The 8,889-nt window shown below is 64.5% G+C and overlaps 1 long non-coding RNA gene across 1 annotated transcript; it reads right to left on the bottom strand.

Annotated features, from left to right (window-relative positions):
* Positions 1-6,724: 6,724 nt before the first annotated feature.
* On the bottom strand, positions 6,725-8,622 carry LOC119143894. Its single transcript, XR_005102865.1, has 2 exons — positions 7,334-8,622; positions 6,725-6,877 (listed from the first exon to the last, which is right to left on the bottom strand). It is a non-coding gene; the product is annotated as an uncharacterized LOC119143894 (long non-coding RNA).
* Positions 8,623-8,889: the final 267 nt, after the last annotated feature.

Here is an 8,889-nt window from a genome sequence, read left to right as displayed (position 1 = left end):
CTGGCCTGCTTCCCCCCCACCCCCCGCCCTTCCCTAGTTTTCCATTTTCAGGACTTTGGCGCGGAGCCAGAAATGTCAGGAGGGGATGAAACTTGACACAGAGATCTCAACCCCGAGCGATTTCCTCTTTGCCCCCCCCTCCACCTCCCCCGCCTCGGTCCCCAGCCCCTAAGTTAACTTGAAGATAGTTTGGCCATATTTCAGTTTGAAGAGAAGGGGAAATTGCAGGTCACTGGTGCATGGTCGGGCCGGGTGTATTTTTTTAATTTAAAACGGTAGACACCGAGGCCTGAAAAGCATCTGCAGCCCGTGCACTTTAACCGCTCCTCCCGGCCGCGGAGCGGTTAACCCTGTGTGCCTCGGGAGCCCGCCCAGCGCCGGCGGCATCCCCTGCCCGGGGGTACTCGGGCCCCGTCCGGGCAGCGAGCCCGGCGCTGAGCCGCGGAGGGCGGCCGGGGCGGCAGAGCCAAGCGCCGCACCGGCCCGGCTCCCCTCCCCCCCCCACCACCCGCTTCCCCACCAAACTTCGGGGCTGGGTCGTACCCGTCGGCAGGATGAGGCCTCCGGCGCGGAAGGGCGGCCAAGCGACAAGCAAACCGTTGAGGGGAGCCCCCCCCCGCGCTGCTCCCCCCGCCTCGGCCCGCCGAGCCCCCGCAGCACCGGGGGGGATGCTCGGCTGCTCCCTCTGCCCCCAGCCCGGCCACCTCGGTCCGAGACCCCCCGGAAAGCTCCCCTCGCCCCTGGCCAGCTGGGCTCGCTGATAAGGGCGGGCGATGGGCGGGGGGGCCGGAGCCGGGGCGCGGCAGGGAAAGCTCCCGAAACGGGGAGCGCAGGGAGCGGAGCCCGAGCTCACTCCGGGGAGGATGCCTCAGCACTTTCTCTATTATGCATTTCCAGCACAAGGAAAGCTAATTCCTCCGCTGAGGGCCTCAATCAGGCATTTATTTGACACTCATGATGCATGAACGGCTAAACACTAGTCTAAGCGGAGGATCAGCCGCTAGTTTATAGCTCGCGAGGTTTTTTCTGATGCAGGTGAATTATGTTGATCTCTGAATGCCTCGTATTCCGGGGGGTGGGGGGTGGCAGAAGGGGGGTGGAGGGAAAGCAAGCAAGAGGGGGGGGGGGGGAGCGTGAGAGAGATAAACTTCTTTAAGCGCTTCTCCCGCACACCCGCGAAACTCTCTGGCCCGGAGTTTTGGCTGGCACCCCTCCCACGACCCTCTCCTGACCCCCAACCTTCCCCTGCGGTACCGCCCCCCCCCCCCCGCCCCTCCGCGCTGTGTGCTGGCCCTGCCGAGCCCCTTAGGCATCCCGGCCCGGCCGGGCCGCGCTGCAAGGCCGCGCTGCAGGGCCCCTCCACGCCGCGGCAAGGAAACGGTCCCCCGGGGGCCGGAGGCATAACATGGAGCGGGGAGAGTCACGGAGACAACATGGAGGGGGGAGAAGAAGAGGAGGAGGAGGGGAGAAACCATATGGAGCGGCAGGGAGGGAGGCGACGCGTAGCGAGTGAGCAGGGAGAGCACGGGAAGGAGCGGGGAACCGGCTGGCCGCCGCGGCCCGGGGCGCCGGGGCAGGCGGGGGCGCGCAGGCGGGGGCTGGGGGCACGGCGGGGGGGCGGCCGGGCCCTGTTGCCCGCGCTCTCCAGGGGCTGCGCTTTCTCCCTATCTCCCCCGCGCTTTCCCGGGAGCTGCCCTTTACCCACCACCACCACCACCCCCGGCCTGCCGTGGACAATTTATTTTTAATTTTTTTTCTTCTTCTGCTGGCCTCTTTCCAACTGTTGTTCCAGGACCGAAAAAAATAACAATTAAGTAGGAGTCATGTCTCGTGACTTGCACAATCTCTTCTAACGCCTGAGTTCAATTTTACACAACATTTAATACAAATATTAAAAATCAATATATCAAGGGGGTTGTTAATGAAATGTTACAGTGAGTGTGTGTCACCAGATAGAATTTCGGTGGGAAACGTGTCTGATTTAGCAAAAGCTGAATGCGGTTGTATTTTCTATCCTCCTGCTAAAAACAAAAGATAAAGGTGTTCATTAGATCATATCAAATCGAATTAAACTCTATTGGCGGGTCCCTCCAGCAGAACAGAGGTCTGAAAAGCAGGGGATGGAAAATGAATCTCAATGCATCTCTTGACAACGGAACAGGAATCGGAACGCATTAAAAATAAATCAGAGCGCTGCTGTAGGTCACAACACAAGGATTAGACTGTACTGGAATAATGGGACGGGAGACAGAAAGGCAGAGACTACCTTGCAGGTACACCCCGGCACTAGAAGGGGAAACCAGATTATTTTAAGCGATAGGTTACGCCAGGTCTGTAAGAGACAGTCTTTGCCCCATTCAGGCTGCTTCTTCATCGCCCCTTCCCTGGCTCTCGGGACTGCAGGGCTCCCCAGCTTCTCGGCATGCTGCCAACTCAGCATTTTGCAGGCTGATGGTTTTGCCGGTCGTCGTCGCCCCCTCCCCCCACCCCCCACCCCACCCCGCCCCGGCTCATTGCACCTCTCCCTTTCCTCCACCCTGGCCGGTCCCCGCTCTCCCCGGCTCGGCTGAGCTGCCCTCCGTCGGCCCGGCCTCCCGCACTGTTCAGCTACTCCCATGACCCCTCTCAGCCCTTGCAGGAGGCCTGGGGAGCCGTCTGCAGAGCGATCTGCCAGAGCGCTGGCAGCTGCCCGGGCGGCGAGGAGCGGGAGCGCCGCTGACAGCCGCCGCCCTGCCCGGCGCCCGTCCCGGTGGCAGCCCCCGTTGTCTCCGCGCCCAGCTGCGAGCCCTGCGCTGGGGGAGCGGGGGGGGGGGGGGGGCGGGCTCTGCCCTCTGCCGCCTGTGCGTGGGGGATGACCGTGACGGTGGAGCAGCGCTGGGAGACCAGGCCGCGGCTCCGTGGGAACTTGGGGTGCGTGGCTCGTCTCCCGAGCCTCCTCCCGGCGTACCGGGGACCCAGTCCGGGCCGTGCTGCGGTGGGAGCCGAGGGCAGCGCCGAAAAGTGCTCCCCTGCCCCCGCCGTGCCGGGAAAGGGTTGTGACCGCCGGGGCGGGGGTTACCGGCCTCTCCCCGAGCTCCGGTCCGACTTCCCCAGGCTTGGACTTCGCTCTCTGCTCTCCTGCACCGGCTCCCTTCGCCCTCCTCTCCCGAGGGCACCGCCGGGCCAGTCCCTTCGCCCCCTACCCCCCGGGGGCAGCGTGGCTTCACAGCCCCGGTTTGTCGCCGGGTGCTGAAGAGGTGGCGGTGCCCCCCAAACCCTCCCCGAGCAGAGAGACTGCACAGCCCCTACTCAGATGGGGGCCTGCGGACAGTGCAGGCCCACACGGGGCGTTAAGGCGGCCCCCAACCGAGCAGGGGCTGTGCAGCGCTGCGAAGAGGCTTGGAAAGAGACTTGTGGGGGTCTAGCGACCGGAGGAACGAGGACGCCCACCCCTCACCTAGCCCCCGGCCCCTCCGCGAGCGGCGGGAAGAGGCAAGGCGGCCGGTGCCGTTGGGGAGAGTGCGGGGTCCGCGCTGCGCGGCCGCCTGCAGAGCCGGGATCGAGCGAGGCGGCGGCGGGAGGCAGCAGGGAGGCTGGTGCGCGGCAGCCGGGAGTGCTCGGCACCGAGCCCGGAACGCGCGGCGAGAGCGGGAGCGCGGCGCCCCCGCGGTGCGGCCAGCGGTGCCGGCACCGCCGAGCTCTGCCGACCCGGCGGCGGAGCAGGAGCCCGGCGGGCACTGCTGGGAAGCCTCCGGCAGACGCCGTCCTGCCGCTTCGCGAACGGGCGGCTCCACTCCCCCTCCCTCCATCTCTCCCTCCTTGCGTCCCCGGGGCCGGCCGCGCCGCACGGCAGCGGTTAGGCGTGCACCAGCGCCAGAGCGCGGTAAACAAGGGCGGCCAGCTGCCCCCGCCCGCTGCCAGCCCGGCGGCACCGCGCCCGGCAGCTCGCCCCCGGCCCGCTCCAGTACCAGGGCCGCGGGGAAGCCGGCGCGCCGGCCCCGGAGCCGCCGAGCGTGGCGAGGTGGGGGGCTGGGCGGGGGGGGCCGGCGCTGCTCCGCGCGGCTGCATGCTCGCCCCGCGGACCGTGCCGCGGGCTCATCACGCCGGGAGCGCAACTTCTGCTCCGACCTGAAGTCGCAGCTCCTCTGTTTGTTTATTTCCCCGGCCGCGGTGGCCGGCTGCCAAGCACGCCGACCTTGCCTATTAAAAACCCATTTTTCTTGCCCTGCGCGGAGCAGCAGTTTGCTCGCCGCGCTCCGTTGTTCCGTTAAAATAAAGCGCTGCAAAGTCTGCTCGGGGGTGCGGGGGGAGGGGGCGATGGGGGTGGCGGTGGATCTGTGCCCGCCTCACGCGTCGCGCCCGGGGCCGGCGCGGTCTCCCGGGGTGCCTCCCGCCGCAGCCCGCTCCCGCGCCGGCCGCCGCCGTGCCCCGAGATCGCGGTGGGGCGGGGTGACCGCTCTGGCTCCCCGGCCAAACCATTTCCTGCCCTACGGAGCCACGGCCCCTCGCCGCCGGCCAAGCGGTAGCTGGGTCTGGCCGGGGGACGGCGGGCAGCGGGGCTGGGCGGAGAGGCGGCGGCGGCGGGCTGGAAAAATCAACACGCGGCAGCGGTGGCGGAGGGCAGGGGCTGATCCCATTAGCCGCGCCGAGCCGGAGCCGGGCTGAGCCGGAACAGCGGGGTCACCCCTGCCCGTGGCGCCCCGGACCGCCGGCCGGAGCGGCGGGAGGGCGACGCTCGCTATCCCCTTCCCCTGGTGTCCGCCCCGGGGCCCCCTCGCCCTTATCGGCGGCGTCAGCCCAGGAGGGCGGCGGAGGCGACGTCGCTGCCCACCCTCGAGGACGGGAGACAGACGGGTTTGTGCCGCTGGGCGCGGGGGGCCGTTTCGCCTCGCCGCTTTATTCAGCGATGGCGCTGCCCGCCGGGACGCGCTCCGGTCAGCCCGGCCCGGCCGGGCCCCGGCTCGTAGCTCCCTCACCCTTGGCACTGCCCCGTTGCGCCCAGCCTCCTCCGACACCCGAGGGCGTCCTGTCTCCCCTTCTCCTCTAGGGCGATCTAAAAGTCGTCCGAAGCAAGCTGCTTTTAGAGCAGATACAACAATAAAGTATATTGAAATAAGTCTGCGGTTGGTGAGTTTCCAGCGATACTTAATGGCACTCGTGGTAAACAGTCCCTCTCTGTGCTAGCGGGGAAAATCATCCAGACACAAGCACATTCCACCCTCTTTAGGGCTCCCTGGCTGTTATTATAGTTATTGCATTACTCTGGTGTAAGCCTTTTGTAACTAAGCTTCTATAAAGCCCCGCTTACAAGCACCCTGATTAGAATTTTCCTTGCCAGTAACCAAAGGCCACCCGCTTTCCAGTGCTATACAGAGGGAGCCGTCAACAGCCACCCCTCTGAATGTACGCTTTGTTCCTGGCAACAAGGAAACGAGTGGGCTTCTATTGGGGAGAAAGCAACCCTTCTTTTAAATATCACACAGCGAGAGCTGATGGGGCACCGGGCTCCGGAGGGGCCGTGACGGAGGGAGACAGACGCGGCGGGGTCACGGGAGCGCGGAGTGGCCGAGCCCTAATGCTACCCACGAAGCGGCTGCCGCTCAGCCGACGGTCAGAGGATCATCTGGCTGATCCCGGCTCAGGGGCGGGCGGGGACGGAGCCGGGGCCTGGATGGAAAAGAAAAGGAGGGCGCCGGATAATGGTTTCCCAGCGGCGCACACCGCTCCGGCACCCTGGCTTCCCTCTCCCCAGGCGTCGGGCGGGCAACGGTTCGCCGAGCCGGGGCGGGCTCTGTGTGTGTCTGTGTCTGTGCGTGTGTGTGAGCCGAGCGCAGGGGACGGACGCGACCTGCCGGGGGGCCCGCCCGGCACACCAGCACCCCCTCTCACCCGTCCCACCGCCCCTCCGGGGACACCCTGGGAAAGCAAGCGTCGTGCGGGTTAGGACATCGCCGTTTCTGCAAACACGGCTGGTCTGCCAGGCACCCCCATCTCCGGGGACGAGGATTTCCCCGGGGATGAAGATTTCCCCGGGGACGGCGGGAAAGGAGCCTGGCTCCCCCCGGGAACTCCCCCGGGCGGCTGCAGCCCGGCCCACCGCGCCGGCAGCGAGCGAGCGGGGAGCGGGCAGCCGGCCGGCCTCCCCCGGGGGGCTCCGCAGCCAGCCCGGCTATTGTGAGCGCCCGAGAGTCCGTCTCGCCGGGTGTAAGTAATTACTGTGATATGTCCAACATGTATGTAAGTGACATTACTAAGGAGGTGAGAGCTTGGCGCTCAGAGGGCCGAAATGCTGGGCTTTCGCTTTCGTTCAGGATGTGTGTAACAGTCTTTTCTCAGCTCGCCTGATTTTTAACTTCCTCTAAACCTCTCTTTTTTTCTTTGCTCGGAGAGCAGCAACGAGAGACCCGAGAGGAAACACGCTGCTGCTGTGCAAAATGTGGACCATGTGTGGGAACTATTTACTCAGAGTGCAACTGCAGGCACCAGGCGAGGGGGCTGGCAGAGCCGGGGGGCGGTGGAGAGAAAGGCTACGTCTCTCTCTCGCTTCTCGCCCCCCCCCCCCCCCCCGCCCCATGTCTTCCCTAAAGCCAAACCACGTCGCTGTGTGTGTGTTACGGTGCGTTTTACTGACTTCTCGCTGGGCGCGTGTTGGTTTTTTTCTTTTTTTTTTTTTTTCTTCTCACCAGTCCAAGGCTTTCCCGATCTGCTTTTGTGCTGACCCACCATAAGCCTCCGCGGGCAAAGGGTTAAATCTTCGGAGCCGTGCAAGGAAGCGGCCGAGTTTCAACAAAAAAAAAGGAAGAAAAAAGAAAGAAAAAAGGGGAGGGGGGGAAGGAGTGGGAGCGTGAAGAAGCAAGCACAGAGAGGGCCGCACGTTCCCTGATGGTCCTTTTGGCTGCTGTAGAATAATAAAAATAATTAATAACAATAATCACCACCCTTTCTTTTCTATTTGGCTATATCAGGAAGTGCCTCTGGCCTTGAAGCTCCCTATTACCTCTCTTCCTCTCCCCCACCCCCCTTTCCTGGGAAGTGAGAAGAAAAAGGTCTGCAGCTGACAAATATTATCCATCCTTTTCATCGATCGGAGCATATACAGATGTGATAGCTTGATGTACGCTGCAAACCGGCTGATCCATCGCTTTCTCCCTCTCTCGCTGGCTCTGGTTCGGCCCCCTCCTCCCCCTCCCCCTTTGTTCTCCCCCCCCCCGCCTTTCCCTCTCTCTTTAAATAGATTTCAAGGCGCTGCCTGTTGGAGAGCAGCTCTCCAGAGAGAGCGAGCTATTGCTTCCCTGCCGATAGCCTCCCCCCTTCTCCGGTTTCCAAACAGAAAACAATCCCCGGCCCGAGGAACCTGTGCTGGGGATGCAGGAAGGAGTTAAACCGGCAGCGAAGAGCGAGATAAGGAGGCAGCTCCCTGCACCATCTCTTTCGAGCCCTGTGTAAAAAAATAATCACAAAAAGAAAAATAAAAATACATATCGGTGCTCTCCGTCGTGCACCATCACGTGGGGAAGGGCCAGCTTGTCCCGGGCCACCATCCGCCCTGGCTCCTGGCCCCGGCGGGAGCTGTCCCAGCCCCGCGCTGGCCGGCGCAACTCGAAGCGAGCGGCTGGGAGGCGGCTGGCGGCGCGGAGCGAAAGGGTTAAGCCTCCCCTCCACCGCCCTCCTCTCTCGCCAGAGAATAAGCGCTCGCACGAAGCGTTTCTGGAGAGGCAGGCTGCGAGCAGGCCTTTCGCCGTGGATCCATGGCTACCTCACCGCCTGTCAGTGCCATGATGGCCCTCCCCCGGTGCCCCGAGCGGTCAGCACGGGCTGTTAACCGGCACTTGCAGTCAGTTTCTCGAAAGGTTAGCCAAGGTCCCCGGTTCTTACAGACGGGAGGCGTTACGAAACCGCCTTTGTATCTGCGTGCACTTACATAAAAAAGGCGAGGAGGAGGCGAGGGAGAAGGGAGCAGCCCCCCCGGGCAGGGAGCGAGCCGGGCCGGTGGGCTGGGGGCTCTCCTCGGGCGGGCGTGGGACCCCCACGGGCATCTCCCTCCGCAGATGCACCACACCACCTGGCCGGCAGCTCGCCCTTGGAAGGGCTGGGGTGGCCCTCGCCGCCAGCCCCGCCAGCCCTGCCCGGTGCTGGAGAGAGCCAGGCGGCGGCGGGGCTGCCGAGGCGAAAATGGAGTGGGAGGAGGGAAAAGTGCTATCCGGAGAGCTGTTGTGACAGATGCTAAGCCTTGCCCTACGCGTGCTGGTGAGAGAAGGAGTTAAAAGCAAGCTGCTTTTTCGATCGAGCTGCTTCCCCGAGCGTCGGAAGGAGCGGCTTGCTAGAAAGCCGTCCATCAGCAACCAGTCCAACCTGCCCGTGATAATATGCGATCAACACCAAATCACCCCCGCTAGGCACGATCCATCATCGCTACGATGCAATGGGCCCTTGTATGGATGTGTCTACACGGGGGGCGGGCGAGGAGAGAAGGGGAGGGAGCGGAAAAGAGAGAGGGAGAGCTGTGTGGATGTGTGTGCGGGGGGGGGGGGGGGGCGCATCATCCACCGGAATGGGAATCGCCGCCTCCCCCGGCTCTCGGAGAGCGGAGCTGCCCGAGCCAGCGGAGCCGAAAGTTGCTGGGCCGGGGCTGAGCGGGGAGCCTGGCACACGGCCCCGCCGCGCCTCCGACTGACATCAGCCTCCCCTCCCCCCTCCCCCCCCGCTCCTCCTGGGCAAGCTTGACTGGCGTAAAATTAATAATTAATAGGGTGAAATTGATTAAAGGGCTGGGCGCGCGATAGGGGCGCTCGGAGAGCCCTTCGCCTTCCCGGCCGCTCCGCATCCGCCTCCCCGCCGGTAGGGGCCCGGGAGCGGGGACTGGCCGCCGCCGCCGAGCCGGGGGAGCTCCGGGGCAGCCCAGCCCGAGCA

This window comes from Falco rusticolus, chromosome 2, assembly GCF_015220075.1.
Source record: "Falco rusticolus isolate bFalRus1 chromosome 2, bFalRus1.pri, whole genome shotgun sequence".
Lineage (NCBI taxonomy): Eukaryota > Metazoa > Chordata > Aves > Falconiformes > Falconidae > Falco > Falco rusticolus.
Note: the sequence above shows the minus strand (reverse complement) of the source record. Positions and strands in the feature narration are given on the sequence as shown.